The following is a 23421-nucleotide window of genomic DNA, read 5'->3' as shown; positions in this document are numbered from 1 at the left end:
ATCTCAGTTCAGCATCTTATCAGCTTGAAGACAGCTTGGTTTCCTCATTTGTAAATTGAAGATAATTGTACCTACTTTGCAGGAGGATCACTGGGACAATAAAATGCCCTACTGTATGCAAAGTACTTAATACAATACCAGGCATTATGCGAAACAATAATCTTTTTTGTAACTGTATTCTCCCCCACAAACCATGCTATGTTATAAATCCATGCTCACCAAGCAAGCTTGATATTATTAAATTTGATTGCCCGATCTCTTGATATTGAAAAGCAATTATCCTAACAAATTCCAGAATCCTGTTAACGGAAAAGGAATCCTTCATTCTAAAATAATAATTTGGCATTCCATTCTGAGCTCAATCTCTCAAGTCTGAATACAATCCTGTCTTCAAGACTAATTATTTCCAGGTTCTCCACAAAATACATTTTATGACCCAAGAATAGACTGACGACACAGTGACCAAAATCCTGAGGGGTCATCCTGAGAAGCTAGAATGGCATCATCCTGGCCAGCCCTACCTAATGCCACCCTCACTCTACAAGCTAACTTGTATAACACTTTCCCATACTTCTCCACCTTCCACCCCTCTCATACCCTTCAATCAAGCACTATAGTGAAGCATTTTACCTTCCTCTCTAACCGTGTAGAGGTCAAATATACCATCTTATCCATTTTTGCATTTTCCTCCATTTCCCAATATAACTTGCATCAAAAGAACCACAATAAATATTTACTGTAAAACACAATTTTGCTTAACAACACAAGCCATTGCATTCTACCATTCCCACAAGCTGAGGCCTCTTTCTATTTTTCCCACATCGGATGGGTAATGCACTGACTTTGTAGTAACAAGGCTTGAGGGAGGCACATCTCATACATGTGCATGAAAATCCAATCATTACACTTATGAACAACAAAATAATCCCCTTTCTAATTTACTGAACTCTTACTCTATCCTTTTCTTCCTCCCCTCTCCTCCCTTCCCCTCCCCCACCTCTCCATTCCTAAACTGCCAGATTATTATAGAAAAATCAGAAGAATTTATTTAACTGGGTTGCTAACAAATTCATACAGCTGGGGCTAAGCCATCACTGGGCTCTAAAAACCTTTCATTCCTCTCTAGCTGATGTCCTGATAGGACTTTCCAAAGAGCAGTGTCATGCAAGGTTTAGGAGCATGGGGCCTGGGTCAGACAGAACTCATAGTCTTCTTTCTGTGTGACCTGTTAAGGTGATTAATTCCCTAAGCGTCATTTTTCTCATCTGTAAAATGAAGTACCTAAATGAGGTCATTCACACAAATCCTTAACACTAGCACAGTGACAGGCTTAGAGTAGGTGCTTAGTAAATACGGATCCAACGGCTTTTTTCTTTTCTTTTTTGAGACGGAGTCTTGCTCTGTTGCCCAGGCTGGAGTGCAGTGGCGCGATCTCGGCTCACTGCAAGCTCCGCCTCCCGGGTTCACGCCATTCTCCTGCCTCAGCCTCCTGAGTAGCTGGGACTACGGGTGCCCGCCAGCACGCCTGGCCAATTTTTTGTATTTTTAGTAGAGACGGGGTTTCACCGTGTTAGCCAGGATGGTCTCGATCTCCTGACCTCGTAATCCACTCGCCTCGGCCTCCCAAAGTGCTGGGATTACAGGCGTGAGCCACGGCGCCCGGCCAATGGCCACCAATGATCTTCTGATGGATAAATGTGTGACTCTTTCCTACGTCCTCAACCTTCATGACTCCCTGCAGCTCCGTACACCCAAAACCTACCCAAATTCTTCCTTATGAAGCTGTCCTCAGAGGGTTACCAAGAACTATGGACAGAAATATAACTTTAATTAAGCATTAGGCCAGGTAAGATGGCTCACCTGTAATGCCAGCACTTTGGGAGGCTGAGGTGGGCGGATCACCTGAGGTCAGGAGTTCAAGACCAGCCTGGCCAAAACGGTGAAAACCCTTCTTTACCAAAAATACAAAATTAGCCGGGTGTGGTGACACACACCTGTAGTCCAGCTACGTAGGAGGCTGAGGCAGAAGAATCACTTGAACCTGGGAGGCAGAGGTTGCAGTGAGCCGAGATCATGCCATTGCCCTCCAGCCTGGGCCACAAGAGCAAAACTCCATCTCAAAAAAAAAAAAAAAAAAAAAAAACATTAATCAGGCTGGACTTTGACACATTTCCTTGCAACCGAAAGTCACACAGCACTAGACACTGACCATTTGCATCCCTATTGTTTCTAAAGATAGTATCTCTGACATTAGAAGCATAAGGCTTTTTTTTTTAAGAATTGCTTGAGATATTTTTCAGATCCCAAATTCTGGTAAAACGGCTGATGCCAACCAGTTTGAAGACCCTCAGAGAGAAACAAAATCAGCATAATACAGTTTTTTCATCTCCGGGTCCCATTACTTCACCTTTCTCTCTCTGACCACCCAACAATCTCCACATTCCAGCCCACTCCAAAATCCTTAAAAACCCTAGCTCCAAACTCCTCAGGAGGATGGATTTGCAGTTCCCTCTCATCTCCTCATTCTGCAGCCCTACAATTAAATCCCGCCCCCAGGTCTTGGGTATTGACTTGCCACACATCAGGCAACACACTTACTCTGGATACACTTGAATTCCCCTTACCGACTCCTTCTCCCACATTGGCTCCCACTGCAAGCGCAGTAGCCTGACTTACCTTTGACATCAATGACCACTCTTGCTCCCTTATTTTCCTTCCCTGGTTCCTCCTTTTGCCCCATACATAGGCCCTAGGGTTCTGTACTCCTTATTCTTCCTTCTTCCTTTCCTTCTCTAGTGAATTTTACTTCCACTTTTTTTTTTTTTTTTTTTGAGACAAAGTTTTGCTCTGTTGCCCAGGCTGGAATGCAGTGGCATGATCTCGGCTCACCACAACCTCCGCCTCCTGGGTTCAAATGATTCTCCTGCCTCAGCCTCTTGAGTAGCTGGGATTACAGGCATGCACCACCACGCCTGGCTAATTTTGTATTTTTAGTAGAGACGGGATTTCTCCATGTTGGTCAGGCTGGTCTCGAACTCCCGACCCTCAGGTGATCTGCCTACTTCAGCCTCCCAAAGTGCTGGGATTACAGGCATGAGCCACCACGCCCAGCCTGGTTCTACTTCTTAAATGCATCCTGCAACTATCCCGTTCTATGTCCACTGCCATACCCTGCCCTATCTGCCATGATCCTTCTCAAGAAGGGAGACAAACACTTCCTTACTGGTCCCTTCTTTGTGACTCTCTATTCTCTACAGAGTAACCAGGGTAACCTTTTATTTAGAAAAAGAATCTCTGCTTGTCACTTTCTGTTTTAAGCCTTCAATGGTGTCCCACCACCCTTTTTTTTGAGACAGAGTTTTCACTTTTGTTACCCAGGCTGGAGTACAGTGGTGCAACCTCAGCTCACTGCAACATCCACCTCCCCGGTTCCAACAACTCTCCTGCCTCAGCCTCCCGAGTAGCAGGGATTACAGGCATGAGCCACCATGCCTGGCTAAAATTTTTTGTATTTTTAGTAGAGATGGGGTTTCACCACGTTGGCCAGGCTGGTCTTGAACTCCTGACCTCAGGTGATCCCCTGCCTCAGCCTCCCAAAGTGCTAGGATTACAGGTGTGAGCGACCATGCCCAGCCCCACCACACTTTTGAGTGAAGGCTAGACTCACTATCTAGCCCACAAAGTCCCCATGTGATGTGGGCTCTGCCTGCCTCTCCCACTTTACCTCATGCAGCTCTCCCACTTCACTCACCTCGCTCTGTCCTTCGGTCACCTTCCTTCAATTCCTCAAAAATTATAAATTATTTATTGCCCCAGGGCCTACAAACTTGGGTTCCTTTTCTAGCTGAAACATTCTCCCAAGCTCTTTTCACAAGACTGGCTCCTTCTCAGACTGCAGTTCACCTTCCCTATAACATAGCTGTCTGGCACACAGTAGGAGCTTACCAGGTATTTGTGAAAGGAACAGACTTCACATTCTCCAGTCAGGTAACTCCCAAAAGTGAATATCTGGAATCAATCTCACCCTTCAGATCAGTGCTTCATTTCTAAATGCCTGCTAAATTTCCACACCTCAAATTTAGCATACCAGATATAAACCAACTCTTCCATTTTCCCAAACCAGTTTCTCCAGTTTTCTGAAATTACATGAGCAATATGATCCACAGTTTCCACTTCAGAACAATAAATTTCTCATTCATTTGCTCCACCTGTCCAAAATTCCAATCACCTTTAAAACTAAATTCACATATCACTTCATTCATTCATGCATTCAATCAACCACTTATTCATTCAACAAGTACTTACTGAGTGCCTTTTATGAGGCAGACACTATGTTAGATACTCGAAAGCAAAGCAGATGTGTTTTTGTCTATTATACATCAAACAATCATATAAATATTGAATTATGAACTAAAAAAAAGTAATGAAGGAAAAATGCCAGAAAACATGAGAAAAAAATGAGAGGCATCAAGAAACACTGTTCTGATGATGGGCTGATTTAATGAAATATAATTTACACTAGGCAGACTGGAAGGAAGAGCATGCTAGATAGAGGATTCAATCAAGTCCTAGAAGCAGGAGAGATGAGATCGATCTCAATGTACGTATCATCTTGCCTTACATATTATACCTATCTGTCCCCCCCACCATACTCATTTTACTGATAGTTACCTGAAAGAAAGGACATAGTGTCTCTTATGTGCCAACACAACACCCCCAGGAGATACTGAGTCACTGGTCTGGTACCTAGGAGCTTATGCTTGTAAAAAGTTCCCAGATGACTCTATATGCAGCCAAATTTGTAAATCATATGCCCAAACTACCCATTTAAATAAACATATATTGATTATTCTCTCATGAAAAATCTCTAAGGTCAGTGTGGTAAATTGTATCTAAAATTGGTGGTAGGCTGGGTGCGGTGGCTCACGCCTGTAATCCCAGCACTTTGGGAGGCCAAGGCAGGCGGATCATGAGGTCAGGAGTTCGAGACCAGCCTGACCAACGTGGTGAAACCCCGTATCTACTAAAAATACAAAAATTAGCCGGGCGTGGTGGCAAGCAACTGTAATCCCAGCTACTCAGGAGGCTGAGGCAAGAGAATCACTTGAACCCGGGAGGCAAAGGTTGCAGTGAGCCGAGATCGCACCACTGCACTCCAGCCTGGGTGACAGAGCAAGACTCTGTTTCAAAACATTAAAATAAATAAAATAATAAAATAAAATAAAATAAAATAAAATAAAGTTGGTAGTAATAATCCCAACCACACTGCATGTCCTTTTGCAATGTGATTTTTACCCTCTATCCTTTAGAGGTGAAGTCAATGTCCCCTCCTCTTGTATCTGGACTATAATTGTGACTTACTCTGACAAAAAGAATGGGGCAAAAGTGATGATGTATGACTGCCAGGCCTAGGTCTTAAGAGATCCTACAGCTTCCATTATGGCCCAGCCACCATGTAAAAGGAGCTTGAGCTAGAATTTTTTTTTTTTTTTTTTGAGACGGTCTCGCTCTGTCACCCAGGTTGGAGTGCAATGGCACAATCTTGGCTCACTGCAACCTCCACCTGCTGTGTTCAACCAATTCTCCTGCCTCGGCCTCCCAAGTAGGTGGGATTATAGGTGCCCACCACCACGCCCAGCTAATTTTTGTATTTTTAGTAGAGACGGGGTTTCACCATGTTGGTCAGGCTGGTCTGGAACTCCCGACCTCAGGTGATCCACTCACCTCAGCCTCCCAAAGTGCTGATATTACAGGCATGAGCCACCACGCTCGGCCATTCGATACAGATTTATGAGTGATGACAGACCAAGAAAGAGAACTCACAGAGAACCAAGATATCCCAGCCAACAGCTAGCTCCAAATGTACAGACATGTGCAGCCATCTTGGATCCTCCAGCTCAATCAGCATCATATGGGGCAAAAAAATATGTCCTCCTTTCCTGAATTACTAACCCACAAAATCATAGGCAATAAAATGGTTGTCATGTTATGCCACCAAAAGTCTTCGGGTAATTTGTCACACAATAGACAACTGAGTCAGAAATTCAACACTCTCTTGGGCAATCATTCAAACATTTCCCCACTTTGATGATCAAAAAACTCTTTCTCGTATTCATCAAAATTGCTCCTCCTTCAATTTAAGACCATTTCCTCTTAAATCTTTGAAGTTCATGAAGAATAATTAATAAAAATCCCCCTGGCAAAAACTATTCTTGTATTTGAAGATGATAATGAAGTTATCCCTTAGCTTTTCCTTCTCTAGGCTAAAATCTTTCCCCCCTTTTTAAAACTTATAATGATAAGACCTATTTTTCAACCTTTTAATCATTTTAATTATCCTCTCAAGTATGAGAGACCCAAAATTGAACACCATATGCCAATATCTAACAGAGATTATTTCCTGGCTCTAATGGTTCATCTTTTTATAATGGAATTTCTCATAGTCCCAAATATGGCATTTTAGCACTCCAAAAGTTGTGATCTAAAAAGTTAATTACTTACTATAACTGTAAAAGGTTTTCTGCCCTTAACACTCAGCTTACTCCATTTTGGGATGACTGCTTTCACTCACCAGCCTGGTTTGACACTCCACCAGAGCAGCAGATTTTCACAACTTCCAGATATTTGAAGTATAATAGAAAAACTTGAGAGGTTGGAGTGGGCACACCATTAATTTCAATCAAGGTCTCTAACCACAACCAGGGCCTTCTCATAGGTCAGGCAGGTTCAGAGTACCTCCTCCTCCTACCTTGATGATAAAGTGGCCTTGTAAAAGGCAAGACCGTTAGCACTTGCCTATCGAGCAAAGGCACCATTTCTGTGGAACCTGATAGAGTACATTTAACTACTATATTAAGAGACAAACCAGTTGCTTAATGCAGTGTAAGAACCATGTTTTCTCTCTGAGTCTTACCTGAATGTATATATGCTTTGGTATCAGACTAGCTTTATAATCACTGGTAAAATAGGGATAATAAATAAAGCCTACCCAACACAAATAAAACCCTATGAGGGAAATAATTTTGTAAAACACCATAAAAATGTTGTGATATTGCGGGACTAGATCTCAGCAAACCCTTTAAATCTTCAAATTAACTTTGAATGATTACTTGATGGTTGCAGGTAACGCATACAAAATAAGCAGCCATGGGCTCATGTTCATCAAATAAGAATGAAAAACCATGCCATCTAGCAAAAAAGCTTATGGATTTTCTAATATTGCAAAGAATAACGGTTTGACCCTGGAGATCCACGTCAGCCACTCTCTCTGATGGTGCCAAGCTCTAGTACAGGGACACCAAGTTCAGTCAAGGAACTCAACAGTCTAGTGGAAGAGACAGACAGTGCTGCCTGTCAGAAAAGACAGAGAGGTCAGAGAAGATGCATATATGAATTAAGTGTCCTGAGGGATGAGTATCTTGCCAGTTAGAGAAGGGAGAGTCCATTGGGAAAAGGCAGAGTCCTAAAAGACATGGTATATCCACAGAATGTTAAAATGAGAAGTTCAGTGAAGCTGGAGAGGACAGAAATGGCCAGGGGAGAGGGAGATAAGATGGTTAACAGCAACATGTAGGAAAGAATCCAGCTGTGAAAGCTTTAAGTCAAGCTAAGTGGAAAACAGGGAACAAATGACACCTTAAATGAAAAGATTAGATGTTGACTTTAAAAAGATAACATGGGCAACAATATGGAGAAGATAGGGGCAAGGAAAGACTTATGGAGGAGTGGCCATTTGATAAGGGTCTGAACTAGGAGTTACAAACTCAAATTCCTAGAGGCAATGCAGGTAAAACACTAAGTCTTCAGTGTGTAAGATGTCAGAAAATGGTGGTATCTGCAATCTTTGAAGAGTACAGGCCCTCTCTCTGATGGTGCCTAAAAGTATTTACACACAAAATTTTAAGCCCTTAGGCTGATTGATTTTTGGGATGGAGTCTCCTTCTGTGCCTAGGCTGGAGTTCAGTGGCACAATCTCGGCTCACTGAAACCTCCGCCTCCTGGGTGCAAGCAATTCTCTTTTCTCAGCCTCCTGGGTAGCTGGTACCACGGGGACTGGCTACCATGCGTGGCGCGCTTTTTTTTTTTTTTTTTTTTAAATAGAGACGGGGTTTCACCATGTTGGCCAGGATGGTCTCAAACTCTCTCTTTTTTTTATACGGAGTCTCACTGCTGCTCAGGCTGGAGTGCAGTAGTGTGACCCTCGCTCACTGCAACCTCCACCTCCTGTGTTCAAGTGATTCTCCTGCTTCAGCATCCTGAGTAACTGGGATTACAGGCATGTGCCACCATGCCCAGCTAATTTTTTATTTTTAGTAGAGATGGGGTTTCACCATGTTAGCCAGGCTGGTCTCAAACTCCTGACCTCAGGTGATCTGCCCAACTCGGCCTCCCAAAGTGCTGGGATTACAGGCATGAGCCACTACGCCCAGTCTGACTTTAAATGTCCAGTTTTGACCTCTGGTAAATTAAGGCAATGACAGTGGGAATGAAGAAAAGCCACACATCAAGCAGTACTCCAATAAAATCAACAGGGTTTAGCACATTTAAAGATATGAGCATAAAAAGAATGAACAAGGCCGGGCGTGGTGGCTCACGCCTGTAATCCCAGCACTTTGGGAGGCCAAGGCAGGCGAATCACGAGGTCAAGAGATCGAGACCATGCTGGCCAACATGGTGAAACCCTGTCTGTACTAAAAATACAAAATTAGCTGGGCGTGGTGGCACATGCCTGTAGTCCCAGCTACTCGGGAGGCTAAGGCAGGAGAGTCGCTTGAACCAGGGAGGCAGAGGTTGCAGTGAGCTAAGATCGCACCACTGCACTGCAGCCTGGGCGACAGAGCAAGACTCCTCCGTCTCAGGGGAAAAAAAAAGAGTTGATAAGAGGATCAGAGTTGAGAAAGTACAGTACAGGCTCTTGCTCATTCTACCCTTACTGAGAACCTACTATGTGCAACGTACCATGGATACAATTCTAACAAAGCCAACCCTGATTCTCAATACATACTATGATTGGAGTAAATACCAGGTTCTCCTGAGTACTCAATCCTGGTAAGTAAGAAGAGGCTTCGTGGAAGAGGTGACTTCTAGGCTGAAACCAGTTGGCCAGATTAAGCTTGGGGAAGGTGTGTAAAAGAAGGCTTATATGTGCTAAGGTCTGAGGTGAAAGAGAACGTGGGCAATTTGTTGGAATTATAAGGAGCAGAAATGTAATTTGGAGGGTGACGACTACCTAGAGATATCATAGTCTGATTAGGTGAAGGACTCAAAAGTTTGGAGATGAAAAGCAGGAGGGAGATAGAGTAGTAGCCTAGTAGAATTAGAGATGAGGGAGGTTCTTCCTATTAATTCAGAAAGGAATATGGGAATAAACTCACTGGTAAGACAGTGTTCTTCACAACTCAATATTTAGTTATTAGGAAGGCAACCAAATACCTTCACTTCTTTTCCTTTAACAATGGCTTAGTTTGACTAAAGTGCAATGGCACAATCTCAGCTTACTGCAACCTCTGCCTCCCGGGTTCAAGTGATGTTGCAAGACACACACAAAAAAACAAAATACAAGAGCAAATGATGGATAAAGCTGTAAACCTAACGTTTTACTTTTCTAAGATTTATATTATCAGTGGTTTAACTGGACCTAACTCCACATCCAGAACCCAAATGAAAGAAAACTTCTGGCCGGGCACAGTGGCTCACGCCTATAATTCCAGCACTTTGGAGGCTGAGGAGGGTGGATCACCTGAGCTTGGGAGTTCGAAACCAGCCTGACCAACACGGCAAAACCCTGTCTCTACTAAAAATACAAAATTAGCTGGGCGTGGTGGCGTACATCTATAATCCCAACTACTTGGGAGGCTGAGGCAGGAGAATCACTTGAACCCGGGAGGTGGAGGTTGCAGTGAGCCGAGATCACACTATTGCACTCCAGCTTGGGCAACAAGAGTAAAACTCCGTCTCAAAAAAAAAAAAAAAAAAAAAAACCTGACTCACTTCTGAAGACAGGATTTTCCCAGTTTCTAATGCAGCTTCATCTAGCTCATTGAAACTTAAGAAAACAGTCTGAGGTTACCTGATTTTGCCAGTTTCAAAACATTGCCACAACAGAAAGCAAGCTGTCTCTAGTTCCTGTGGCTGAGGTCGCTGGAGCCATGTTCAGATGAGATCATCTCAGGAACCAAGAGCAGCGGCTTTCATGTGAAGTGAATGGTGCCGCCTGGGGATGTATCTTTGGTAAGCAAGATTGCAACAGAGCAGGGAGTTTACCCAGGGCAGTGCTGACTCACGCTGGGCAAAACCTGTATTTCCCAAACAACTCAGCCTGAACCAACCGCAATCAACTGCAGCCTAGGAAAGAAGAGGCACCTCACTGATAGTTTCAAATCAAGTGCTGATTACTGGGGCCAGGTAAACCTCATTCCCCCACTGCTGGTAACTTGGCCACCTCCAGAGCCCTTACCCAAAAAGTTCCAGTGGCCAGTTTCTAAAATTTCATCTGAGAACAGGCTGGGGCTGGGGCCAACAAGATTACTGAACATAGCAGGTTCACAGCTCTGAAGATTTCCCCAGGAGGCTGATAAATAAGTCACTTTGCATTTACAAATTAGAACATCTGGGTCAGTGGACTCAGGGAACTTGCCCAGTCATCATTAGCCAGTCAAATCATTAGGGTGAATTTTTGTCAGTTCTAACCAGGCTCATTGTTCTTTTTTCCCACTAGGCCTCCTCTGGCCTCTCTATTTCTTTAGACAACTCAAGTTCTCTCATTAAGATAGATTCACTGGAATTTTTTTTTTAATCAGCTGCCACATTCTCTATGCTAGAGCCAAATCATCTACCATCACACCTATTGGATGCACAGGGAATACAGAAGACTATGAAAATCACCTTAACACTTGCTCTGAAAAGAGAAATCCCTAAATTTATGTCAATTCTCATTTATTAGCCTGTTTATTAAAAAAATCAATTCTAGAATGACTGGCTCATTAACAGCTATTAATTATTGAATTTGCCTTGACAGGCTAGAATTGACATTGGTGTTATACAAAAAAAAAAAAAAAAAAAAAAAAAAAACAGATCAAGTCCTTGCTTTCTGTGTGTTTTAATTTGACAAGAGAGAAACTAAAGTTCCTATTAGATCCTTCTGTTTCCTGCTTAAAATGTACAACAGTTCCCCATGGCCATCAGCTATTTCTTAGCAGGGCATTTGAGGCCTCTGCACCTAGCTTTGTTCATCCTTTAAGGTAGGTCTCACATGGCATGAACTCTGGATGTAGCTGCCAACTCAGCTTGTCATTCAATCATGTTACGTTAATTAAAATGTACGTACAGACAGAATTGGGGTTTAAAAACTATACTACTTAATTTTCTATTCAAGGGGCTAGTTTTAAAAAGTTATTTATCCAACTCACTTAATTCTCTTTAATTACATTATTCCAGTAGGATAGCCACGCTGAGCTTTTATAAGGTATTATAAAATGTTCCCTGTTTTATTTCCTCCCCTTCAGTGTTTTCCTTTCAGAAAACGGCTTTGTTTAAAGAAGTTTCCCTATAGTACATGTTAATTAGTCCTTTCCAAATGATAAACACATCTTTATAGCAGCTGACAACCATTATCTCTTCAACCACACTTTAAAAAAAATTTCTGTAGTTGATGATAAGTTACAAATTCTAGTATGAAACAACTCTCGAGGTACAGACAAATACGGAACCTCCTTCAGAAAAAAAAAAATGATTAGAAAAGCTCCTGACCTGTTCTATATTTGTGAACTTTAAATAAGAAAGAGGGCCAGGCACGGTGGTTCACACCTATAATTGCAGCACTTTGGGAGGCCGAGGTGGGCGGATCACCTGAGGTCGGGAGTTCAAGACTAGCCTGACCAACATGGAGAAACCCCCATCTCTACTAAAAATACAAAATTAGCCAGGTGTGGTGGCACATGCCTGTAATCCCAGCTACTCGGGAGGCTGAGGCAGGAGAATCGCTTGAACCCGGGAGGCAGAGGTTGCAGTCAGCCGAGATTGTGCCATTGCACTCTAGCCTGGGCAACAACAGAGCAAAACTTCGTCTTAAAAAAAAAAAAAAAAAAAATAGAGAAAATCCAGACAGTACTATGCCCAGGAGACAGACACGAACTATATGAAGAGCAGCCTGAAGGCCAAAGGCATGGAACTCCTAACTTGACTAAGAGAAACACCATTGAGCAAGTGAACAGAGCTGCTGCAGCTTATCATTCCCCTCTTTGGGATTCTGATACAGTTTTAACCAACTTCCCCAAATTATAGCCACACTCCATCTAGTTCCTCCTTTTAAAGTGGAAAGGTTGAGGATTACATTTTAGAGCTTAAAAAGGTACTCGTTTGAACTAGTGGTTTCAGGCACTTGAAGTTTTATGAGGTTATATGAAAATTAAGAGAATATGAGGCTATGGGAGAAATAATAACTGTGGCTTTCTGATTAAGTTCTATCAATACATTATTTTAAAATTAGCCAGGCATGGTGGCATACACCTCTAACCCCAACTACCCGGCTGGGGCAGGAGAATCGCTTGAACCCGGGAGACGGAGGTTGCAGAACCGAGATTGCGCCACTGCAATCCAGCCCAGGCGACAAAAGGAGACTCCATGTCAAAACAGAAAACAACAAAAACAGAAAATACGTTATTTTAAAACTCAAGTAACTTAGCACCCAAAACTATTTATGCTTTTTTTAATAGGGTGGTTCCAACAGATATTTAATGAGTGTGCATATGCGTGTGTGCCCATTGTTTCATTTGAACAGAAATATGTGATGTCATTGACATCCCAGATTTACTTTCTTTTCTGCAATAGATCTTGACATTATAAACAATAAGCAGGTTTCAAAAGAGAAATTAAAATATCCATTTCTCAGGATTCTGTAGTCTTCCAAATCCACAGAAAATTACCAAATACATACAGAAGATCTGGGAGGATGCACATAGCAGGAAAAGAACTGTAATGGGAATAAAGATCAAATAGCTATGTTTAGCTTTATCCAAATTACCCCCCAAAATTCATGAATTTTTTTACAAGCATATATTCAAATATGATTTGGTAGTTTAAAATTCAGTTAAAATTTTAAAGTTTGTATCGCTTACAAACTGCTTTACTCTCTCTTCACACTCTTTCCTCTCAACATCTCCCTTTTATCTACTTCCCTACCCCCAGCATCCTAAATGATACTGCACATTTCTTGTTTTTAACAAAATTAATCTTACTTGTGTCTACATCCTTTTTCTAACTGAGAAGTCAGTGAATGGATAAATGCACATTTCCAGGAATCAGTGCCTGTCTCACCTTGTTGATAATTAGTGATTGCCAAATTCTAATCTTGGTGTTCAGTGACCTTACAACCTTTTTTTTTTTTTTAACTACAGAACATACTGTTTAAGAAAAACAATATGATGGCAACCAAACATTTATCATCTAATAAATCACAGAAATTAAACATGAAAAATGAAGTAAACTTTATGATACTCAACGATTAACTCTAGGGGTACTTAAGAATCAACAGGGGTGCTTACTGAAAATGAACATTTCTCATCCCAGTCCCTCAGACACTCTGAATTAGCAGACATGGAGGGAGGCCCCAGAAACTGAATTTTTTTTTTTTTTTTGAGACGGAATCTCGCTCTCATCGCACAGGCTGGAGTGCAATGGCGCAAATCTCAGCTCACTGCAACCTCCACCTCCTGGGTTAAAGCAATTCTCCTTCCTCAGCCTCCTGAGTAGCTAGGATTATAGGCGTGCACCACCATATCTGGCTAATTTTTGTATTTTAAGTAGAGACAGGGTTTCGCCATGTTGGCCAGGCTGGTCTTGAACTCCTGACCTCAGGTGATCCACCTGCCTCAGCCTCCCAAAGTGCTAGGATTACAGCATGAGTCACCATGCCTGGCCAAAACTGAATTTTTAATAAGTATCTCTCTCTTCCAAGCCTTTTTTTTTTTTTTTTTTGAGACAGAGTCTTGCTCTATCGCCCAGGTTGGAGTGCAGTGGCACAATCTCTTGGCTCACTGCAACCTCCACCTCCAGGTTCAAGCGATTCTCCTGCCTCAGCCTCTCAAGTAGGTGGGATTACTACACACCACCACACCTGGCTAATTTTTGTATTTTTAGTAGAGATGGAGTTTCACCATGTTGGCCAGGCTGGTCTTGAACTCCTAGCCTCAAGTGATCCGCCCATCTCAGCCTCCCAGAGTGCTGGGATTACAGGTGTGAGCCACTGCGCCTGGCCTTCCAAGCAATTCTGATACAGATGGGCCTTGGATCATGTTTTGAGAAAAAGGACACAGCTATGTTCCCTAAGCACTGTTTAGAGTAAAATGAAAAAAAGTTTTTTCAAAGACCTCCAAGCTGAACAGTAGTCACACTGAGCAGGTCCTAAACATAAGTCCCCTCACCCACAAGAACCACAAAAAATACAAACTGTATTTACTTTGTTGGTTGGGCCATTATTTTCTTCAAGCCTTCAGAGACAATTATCCTAACTACCATTAAGGATTTCACCTGTCACCCACAGTCTTGTTATGCTGAGACATTTTCACACCTGGATGCAATACAAGGGGCTTAATGGAATTTTTATGGCTAAAAATTAAAGTTCACTTGACTCAACAGAATAGTCAAATAAAACAAAAGAGAAAAACTCCCCCAAAGGAACAGGTTGAAAGTAGAGGCTTTTGACTTCCTGATGAGCCAATTTTGCCCAGAAATTCAAACCATGGGATGCTATATAGCTCATATGTCTTGACAGTGCCCAAATGTCAACTTATCGCCAGAGTATCAGCCAGTGCAGGCTTACAGTAACATTTGGAAGCACAAACCTGCTGTATAAAATGGCCTCTCCTGGGAGATAGAGGCTGTCACCATGGCAGAGATCATTCCATCTTGGGGCCAGAAGGACCAGGCAGTCCCTTTAATCTTTAACGAGCCACTTTCACATTTAGATACAGGAACTGGCACTGCATGAGGCTCAACCTGCTTCACAGCACTTTGCTGCAAAACAACCCCCCAGTTGTGTGAGGGCATGCTAACCCAGTCTGTCCCCACTGGTGCAGTTACCAGAATCTATTCTATAATGCAATTGTGAGTACTTTATTATCCACTATGGTATAATACTTCATAGCTCAGAAAAGGTATCCAACATCAAGAGGCTAGCAACCGGCTACCTCAGGCACAATGAAATACTAGGTTCCCGTATGTCAGTAATTGAAAAAGTAGCAAGCACGCAGGAAAAAAAAGAATCCAGAGGGGTCAGGACCCAGCCTGAGGACCCGATGACAAGACTGGGACAAAGGAAGTCAGCAAGAAGTCAGCGACGTGACCAAACTGCTATCTTGGGCAGCTCATTTCAGAAACCCAGCAACAGAAATCTTGGAACCATTTGATGGGTATAATTTTCTATATAAGGCTATTTCTTAGTTTTCTGTTTTTTTTTCCCTGAGCAGCTAATACAGTAGAAGGGCAGGGAAAAGACCCCTGTCATCAAACTCCATCACCTAAACTCTAATAGCTTCATAATGAAGTGACTTAGCAGGCTCATGTCCTATTACTACCTTGCCCCAGTAACCATACTCTCAGAGAAAAGATTCTGTAATTCAACTCTGAAGACTGCCTGAATTCATCATTCTTCTTTATTGTATACCTCTGAATTCGTATCTTCTCCTAATACATACACTCACATGCTCTGTCTCCCTGACACACATGCCCTGCCTCCAATAAGTCAAACTTCCCAAACGTCTACCCTGGTTTCCACTAATAATGCCCCAAGATTAACTTACCTTTGTTCATGTCCCCAAGTCCCCAAGTCTAGGGGGCCTTTGTCAACATGTGTTTCATCTTGAAGGGTGATTTCTAGCCAAGTAGATAAGATTACCTGTTCACCTACAGTTAATCTTCAACCTGGTTTCTGCAGGCTATAGAAATAAAAGGATACGACTGCACAGCTTGAATGTCCCATCAAGGTAATCAAAGTAATGGAAGAGGGAGAGAAGGCAGAAGGAGAGATTTCAAAATAAAGACTGAACTGTGTACTTCAGTAGTACTTAGGCCATCTGACTAAGCAGCTGATGAGTAGACAAATACCCAAAGGACTGTGCATTCTCTGAAGATTATTGTGCTCACAGTTCTCACTTCCCCCAAGGTTCTGCAAGAGATCACATCATAAAATCAGCCTTGCATTATTTATAATAAGGTGGATAGATGCATCCTAACATCCAGTATTCTAATGATTTACTCACAAATATAGCTAAAACCTTATTTCAACTGAAACCCACGTAACAAGGAAGAAAACGTATTTTCTTTAGGTCTTTCAACGGTACCTCTCTCATCCCTTTTATAACAGACAAGGGTTGGAGAAAGGAACCCAAAGCTCCATCCCAGGTCCTAAATGCTTTAAAAAATTCACATTAAAAAATGCTCCACAATACATTACCCATTTGAAAAAAAGCACCGTGGACAGCAGGGGGGAATATATATTTAAATATATATGATAGATACACACATACATATACATACATACACACTGAGAGAGAGGAAGAGCACGCGCACGTGCAAAAGAGCGAGCGAGCACGCACACATATACTAAAACCATTTAATAGCAGTTATTCCTAGTAGGGATGGGGGTCTAACTTCTGCTTTATGCTGTTTTAGCTAGGTTTTGTTTTGTTTTGTTTTTCTGAGACGGTTCTCACTCCAGCCCAGGCTGGAGTGCGGTGGTGTGATCACAGCTCACTGCAGCCTTGACCACCCTGGCTCAAGCAATCTCCCACCTCAGCCTCGCGAGTAGCTGAGATCACTGGTGCATGCCACCATGCCTGGCTAATTCTTTTATTATTTGTAGAGATGGGGTCTCAGTATGTTTCCCAGACTGATCTCGAACACCTAGGCTCAAGCAATCCTCCTGCCTCAACCTCCCAAAGTGCTGAGATTATAGGTGTGAGCAGTTTAAGTTAATCATATTAGAAATAAAGTACCTAAGACCATTTGATAATATAAACCAAAACAATTTGAAAAAGTTTTAGGGCCTTTGGAAGCCAAATTTTGAGTACATTTAAAGCTACAGTCATAGAGGCAAATGTATAAAAAATTAACAAGAAATTCACAGTTTTGAAATTGTATTATTTGTCCATGAGCAGTACTGCACTGGGAGTGCTGTGCTATCTATTGCTAGGTAAAAAGAGTTTGTCTAGGGTCTTGCTGTCAAGGAAACCATGGAAGGGGTGCTAAAAAGCCAGTCAGCAGACCACTGTGACACTGTATGGAGGCAGATTCATCCAGAGAGCTAAAAATACAACTCAAAAATCTTCTTTGTCAGTCAAATCAGTTTTACTAAGTAATCTAATGAACTTAAAAACCAGATATAATACTATATTATAACCAGATATAATATAATATTAGAATAGCTAAAATTAAAAATGGTGGCCAGGCACGGTGGCCCATGCCTGTATTTGCAGCACTTTGGGAGGCCACGGCAGGTAAATTGCTTGAGGCCAGGAGTTCGAGATCAGCCTGGCCAATGGGTGAAACCCAGTCTCTACTAAAAATACAAAAAATTAGCCAGGCATGGTGGCACATGCCTGTAGTCCCAGCTACTCAGAAGGGTGAGGCAGGAGAATTGCTTGAACCTGGGAGGCAGAGGCTGCAGTGAGCCAAGATTATGCCACTGCACTCCAGCCTGGGCTACAGAGCGACACTCCGTCTCAAAAAAAAAAAAAAAAAAAAAAAATTTAAAAATGATGACAATATCAGATGCTGGTGAGGATGCAGAGAAACTGGACCTCATACACTGCTGGTGAGACTGTAAAATGGTACAGCAACTCTGGAAAAGAATTTAGCAATTTTGGCCTGGTGTGGTGGCTCACCCCTGTCATCCCAGCACTTTGGGAGGACATCGTGGGCAGATCACTTGAGGTCAGGAGTTCAAGACCAGCCTGGCCAACATAGTGAAACCCCGTCTCTACTAAAAATACAAAATTTGGCTAGTAGTGGTGGTGCACACCTGTAGTCCCAGCTAGTTGGGAGGCTGAGGCAGGAGACTTGCTTGAACCCAGGAGGCAGAGGTTGCAGTGAGCTGAGATCGTGCCACTGCACTCCAGCCTGGGTGATGGAGTAAGACTCTGTCAAAAAAAAAAAAAAAAAGTTTAGCAATTTCTTTGGAAAACTGAACATACACTTACCTTAAGAATCTGCAATTTCATTCCTGGATGTTTAACCCAAAGAAACTAAAACTTGTGTCCATACAATCACCTGTACACAAATGTTCATTATGGCTTCATCTGTAATAGCCCCAAACTGGTAACAACTAAAATGCCCTTCAGGTGAACAGTTAAACAGCCTGTGGTATATACACACCATGGAATACTACTCAGCGATAAAAAGAACAAACTATTGCTGCCACACAATAACTTGGATGGAGGGTGTGACACTAAGTGAAAAATGCCGGGTTCGAGACCAGCCTGGGAAACACAGTGAGACCTATCTCTACAAAAAATACATTCGAGGCTGGGCGCAGTGACTCACACCTGTAATACCAGCATTTTGGGAGGCCGAGGCAGACAAATCACTTGAGCTCAGGAGTTCAAGACCAGCCTGGGCAACATGGTAAAACCCTGTCTATACAAAAAATACAAAAATTAGCTGGGTGTGGTGGTGCGCACCTGTAGTCTCAGCTACTCAGGAGGCTGAAGTGGGAGGATGGCTTGAGGGAGGCAGAGGTTGCAGTAAGCTGAGATTGCGCCACTGCACTCCAGCCTGGGCGACAGAGCCAGACACTGTCTCAAAAAAAAAAAAAAAGTTCTAATTGTTCTATGCATATAAAAGCAAAAAACAAAAAACCCAGTCTTAAAAGGTCACATATTGGGTCACATACTGTTATGATTCCATTTCCATAATATTTCTGAAATGAAAAAATTATAGAGACACCGAACAGGTTACTGGTTTCCAGAGATTAGGACAGTAGGGAAAAGGGATATGAGTGATAATAAAGGAGTAGCACAAGGGGGATCTTTGTGGTGGTAGAACAGTTACACAAATCCATACATGTGATAAAACGGCAGAAAACTACACACACATATACACACGCACACACACACAGAGCACCATGTCAGTTTCCTGGTTTTTATATTGTACTGTGGTTAAATGAGACATAACCAATGGGAGAAAAACGGGTGAAGGGTACATGGAAACTGCGTAGTGTTTTTGCAACCTCCTGTGAATCTATAATTACCTAAAAATATTTTTTTTAAAAAGTGGCCAGGCGCGGTGGCTCACGCCTGTAATCCCAGCACTTTGGGAGGCCAAGGCGGGTGGATCATCTGAGGTCGAGAGTTCGAGACCAGCCTGACCAACATGGAGAAACCCCGTCTCTACTAAAAATACAAAATTAGCCAGGCGTGGTAGCGTGCATCTGTAATCCCAGCTACTCAAGAGGCTGAGGCAGGAGAATCGCTTGAACCCGGGAGGCAGAGGTTGCAGTGAGCTGAGATTGTGCCATTTCACTCCAGCTTGGGCAACAAGAGTGAAACTCCGTCTCAAAAAAAAAAAAAAAAGTGAAATTATTCAGTCAACTGTCCAGCCACTACGGGGAACTAAAAAAGGCAAAATGTTTATAAAGTAGAGCATGTTTCATACTATTTTGCAGTCTCTACTATGCAGGAGAGATGATTATTTAAGCATAGATTGGTTGTTGGCCTAACTATCTGAAATACATTCAGGCACTACCTGTGCTCTATCCATCACAATATTTTTATCGAGCCTCACCAAAGCCATGAGTAATGGGCCAGAAGGCTGCAGAAGTAACTAGTCCAGAATGAATGAACTCTCACTGCAATTTTAGCTCAGCAGACAGTGCCTGCTATCAGAAACATCCAAAAACCACAGCAATTAGACAAATAAGTTGTGAAAGATGTGGTTTCTAGGTAAGATGTGACAGGCTTCTTACTGCAAATAGTTTTTCTTATAAAAGAAGAAAGACTGGTGGGAGAGATGTTGGAAAAAATGAAAACAATGCTTCTTCTATGATTCTCTGGCCCATCCTCACAGGACTTCATATGTAGTGAAGGCAGAATATTTGCCTCAAGCCCAGATAACCAACTTTTACTTTCTATACTGACTCAGGCTTCTTACTGAAAATGGTATATCACCATTTACTCCACTAACATCACTTACAAGATGAGGCCCTATGGGGCACTAACATCTATGTATCTTATGTAGAATTCAATTCATTGGGAAGGCCTATTGACAAACAGGAAGACCCCCCCACACACACACACACATAAATAAATACATACATACATACATACATACATACATACATACCACTGGTGAACTCTTCTCTAACCCAATGCTTTATTTATTTAGCCAAATGTGCTTTTAAGGGTGACTAGCTTACATATCAAAAACGTTTACAATTTTAGAATAAACTATAAAACATCCTTCAGCACTAACAAAGCTAAAACTAGTAAAATAAGTAACAAGTATTGCTAACATCATTTTTAAATCACATTCCACACAAGTAGGCCCACGTAGTTTTATGAATAAAACTATTCTTTTTTATTTTAAGAATTAAAAAGTGATGTTAGTGGAATAAATGGTAAAACACCATTTTTAGTAAGAAGCCTGAGTCAGTGTAGAAAGTAAAAGTTGGTCATCTGGGCTTGAGGCAAATATTCTGCCTTCACTACATATGAAGTCCTGTGAAGTTGGGCCAGAGAATCATAGAAGAAGCATTGTTTTCATTTTTTCCACCATCTCTCCCACCAGTCTTTCTTCTTTTATAAGAAAAACTATTTGCAGTAAGAAGCCTGTCACATCTTACCTGGAAACCACATCTTTCACAACTTATTTGTCTAATTGCTGTGGTTTTTGGATGTTTCTGATAGCAGTCACTCTTGCTGAGCTAAAACTGCGGTAAGAGTTCATTCATTCTGGACTGGTTACTTCTGCAGCCCACATATTTGTAAAGACTTATTCAAAAGGTAATCATCCTGATGGAGTGTGAGGCAGCTGTCACCCAGTAGTTGACAGCTCAACCTTTACAGCTGGAATACTTGGGTTCCAACACTGTGAGGCTTTGGGCCCCCTCTTTAATTTCTCTCTGCGGCATTTTCACATTTGTGGAACACAGATAACACCTACACACCTCATAGGATTGTTGGGAGGATTAAACTTGTTAATACAGCAAAGTCCCTGGCACCTGGAGAGCACATAATAACTGTTGGTAATTTTCCTACAGGTAAAATATGGCACAAAGAGAAGTATCACATAGCAAAAGAAGTGCCAGTCTTTTGATCAGTCTTACACAAATTCTCCCATACTTTTAGACGAGAATAAGCCTTCCCCTAACTCTCCCCAAAGAATGCATACAATTTCATTCAGAAAAAGTATCATCTGACACAGTGGAATGAGTGAAATAAATCCTGCTGAGCACGCCCAATGCTTCCCTAGCTCCTGTGGCCAACACACAATTTCAATAGAAAACTGTCTAAAGATAGTTTTATAACATCTGTCACCAAACAACAGTGAAGTTCAAAGTGAAAATTCAAGATTTCACATAGCAGGCAGAGGGACTTTCAAAAACATCTGTCCTCTCACTCCTGTTGCCCATCCCTCTTTCCTAATCAAGGTTATAATAACCCAAGCCCTCTGTAAGCTGGCACACAAGCTGACAACATGCTACCCTGCTGAACAGTCATCAAGGAGGAAAGAAAGGCCCAGGGGGCTGCTACAACATTTCCATAAACCTCTCATCCTTTGCTAAAAAGGTAAATTTGTTCTAGAGATGCTTAAAGAAAAAACACTTGACTGGCATAACCTAGACACATGCAATACCTTTTTCCCATTTCTAGTTTTCTCAAGTATTCAGGAAACGACCAACGACATTTTTGGAATCAGAAACAAATTGTTTCCAAAAGTGTTAAGCAGTGCTTGTCCAAAGGCCCCCATATAGCTAGTAATTTAGACAGCTGTGTTAGGAGCCACAGAAGCTGCATTTTCTAACCAGTATTGCTTGTGAACAATTGAAACTCTCTCCAGTGCAAAGTCCAGACACAGGAAGCAGTGTTCTCCAAAAACATTCGAACAGTTTCATTATTGTTTAACTACCAAAATAACAGCTCCAATAATCTATCAAGTTTGACATTTCATCCAACTAAGCAATTAAACCAGGATGAAAAGCATGCATGGAGAGGTTTCCCTGCCTGCTCCAAATCAACACTAATTGTGACATTATAACCACAAAAACTAATAATGCATCCTTGTAGACTATTCACAAAAGGCTTCTGAAAAGCAAACACAAAAGTGTCTCGAAGAAATTGCACACTCCTAAATTTTATTTTCTGTCTCCCATCTTTAAGCATCTTAACTGTGAGTTAAATTACAGGCCAAGAAGTTAGAAACTCCTTTCCAGTATTTAGTCAAAAGAGGGGAATATGCCTCCCAATACAAGCACCCAATGCAAATTCTATCAATTTATCCTTTTTTTTTTTTTTTTTGAGACGGAGTCTTGCTCTGTCTCCCAGGCTGGAGTGCAGTGGCATGATCTTGGCTCACTGCAATCTCCACCTCCCATGTTCAAGGGATTCTCCTGCCTCAGCCTCTCCAGTAGCTGGGACTACAGGCGCGTGCCACCACACCCGGCTAATTTTTGTATTTTTAGTAGAGATGGAGTTTCACTATGTTGGCCAGGCTGGTCTCGAATTCCTGACCTCAAGTGATCCACCCGCCTCAGGCCTCCAAAAGTGTTGGGATTACAGGCATGAGCCACCATGCCCGGCCTCAATTTACTCTTAAATATATTAAAGGTTGGCTACTGTGGGCACACTGCCTATAGGGTAGCCCTGCTCTGCAAGGAGCAATAATTTTAAAAATAATAGTAAAAAGGCCGGGCGTGGCGATTCATGCCTGTAATTGCAGCACTTTGGAAAGCCAAGGCGGGCGGATCACCTGAGGTCGCGAGTTCAAGACCAGCCTGACCAACATGGAGAAACACCATCTCTACTAAAAATACAAAATTAGCCGGGTGTGGTGGCGCATGCCTATAATCCCAGCTACTAGGGAGGCTGAGGCAGGAGAATCGCTTGAACCTGGGAGGCGGAGGTTGCAGTGAGCCGAGATCATGCCATTGCGCTCCAGCCTGGGCAACAAGAGTAAAACTCTGTCTCAAAAAAAAAAAAAAATTGTATACAGCAGATTCAGGTATGGATTCTGTGAAAGAACACCACCTAAACCCAAGAGGGCAGCTGCAGCAGCATCCGGTTCATCTTAAGAATTTCAACAATTAGTCATGCAATAAATGCTCTGGTTTTTAAAAATAAAAATAAATTAAATATATTAAAATAAATTATATATATAAATTATTTATAATAATTAAATAAATTAAATATATAGTTCCTTAACTAGTCCCTA

At 42.0% G+C, this 23421-nt stretch overlaps 1 protein-coding gene and 1 non-coding gene across 3 annotated transcripts in view; both read right to left on the bottom strand.

Annotated features, from left to right (window-relative positions):
* The window catches only part of RFFL (ring finger and FYVE like domain containing E3 ubiquitin protein ligase), a 79476-nt gene that overhangs the window by 43942 nt on the left and 12113 nt on the right, over positions 1 to 23421 (bottom strand). The window lies entirely within an intron of this gene.
* LOC115833556 lies at positions 820 to 926 on the bottom strand. The gene has a single exon (XR_004028949.1). It is a non-coding gene; the product is annotated as a small nucleolar RNA U13 (small nucleolar RNA).

The sequence above is a fragment of the Nomascus leucogenys genome, unplaced genomic scaffold (genome assembly GCF_006542625.1).
Source record: "Nomascus leucogenys isolate Asia unplaced genomic scaffold, Asia_NLE_v1 Super-Scaffold_249, whole genome shotgun sequence".
Taxonomy (NCBI): Eukaryota; Metazoa; Chordata; class Mammalia; order Primates; family Hylobatidae; genus Nomascus; species Nomascus leucogenys.
Note: the sequence above shows the minus strand (reverse complement) of the source record. Positions and strands in the feature narration are given on the sequence as shown.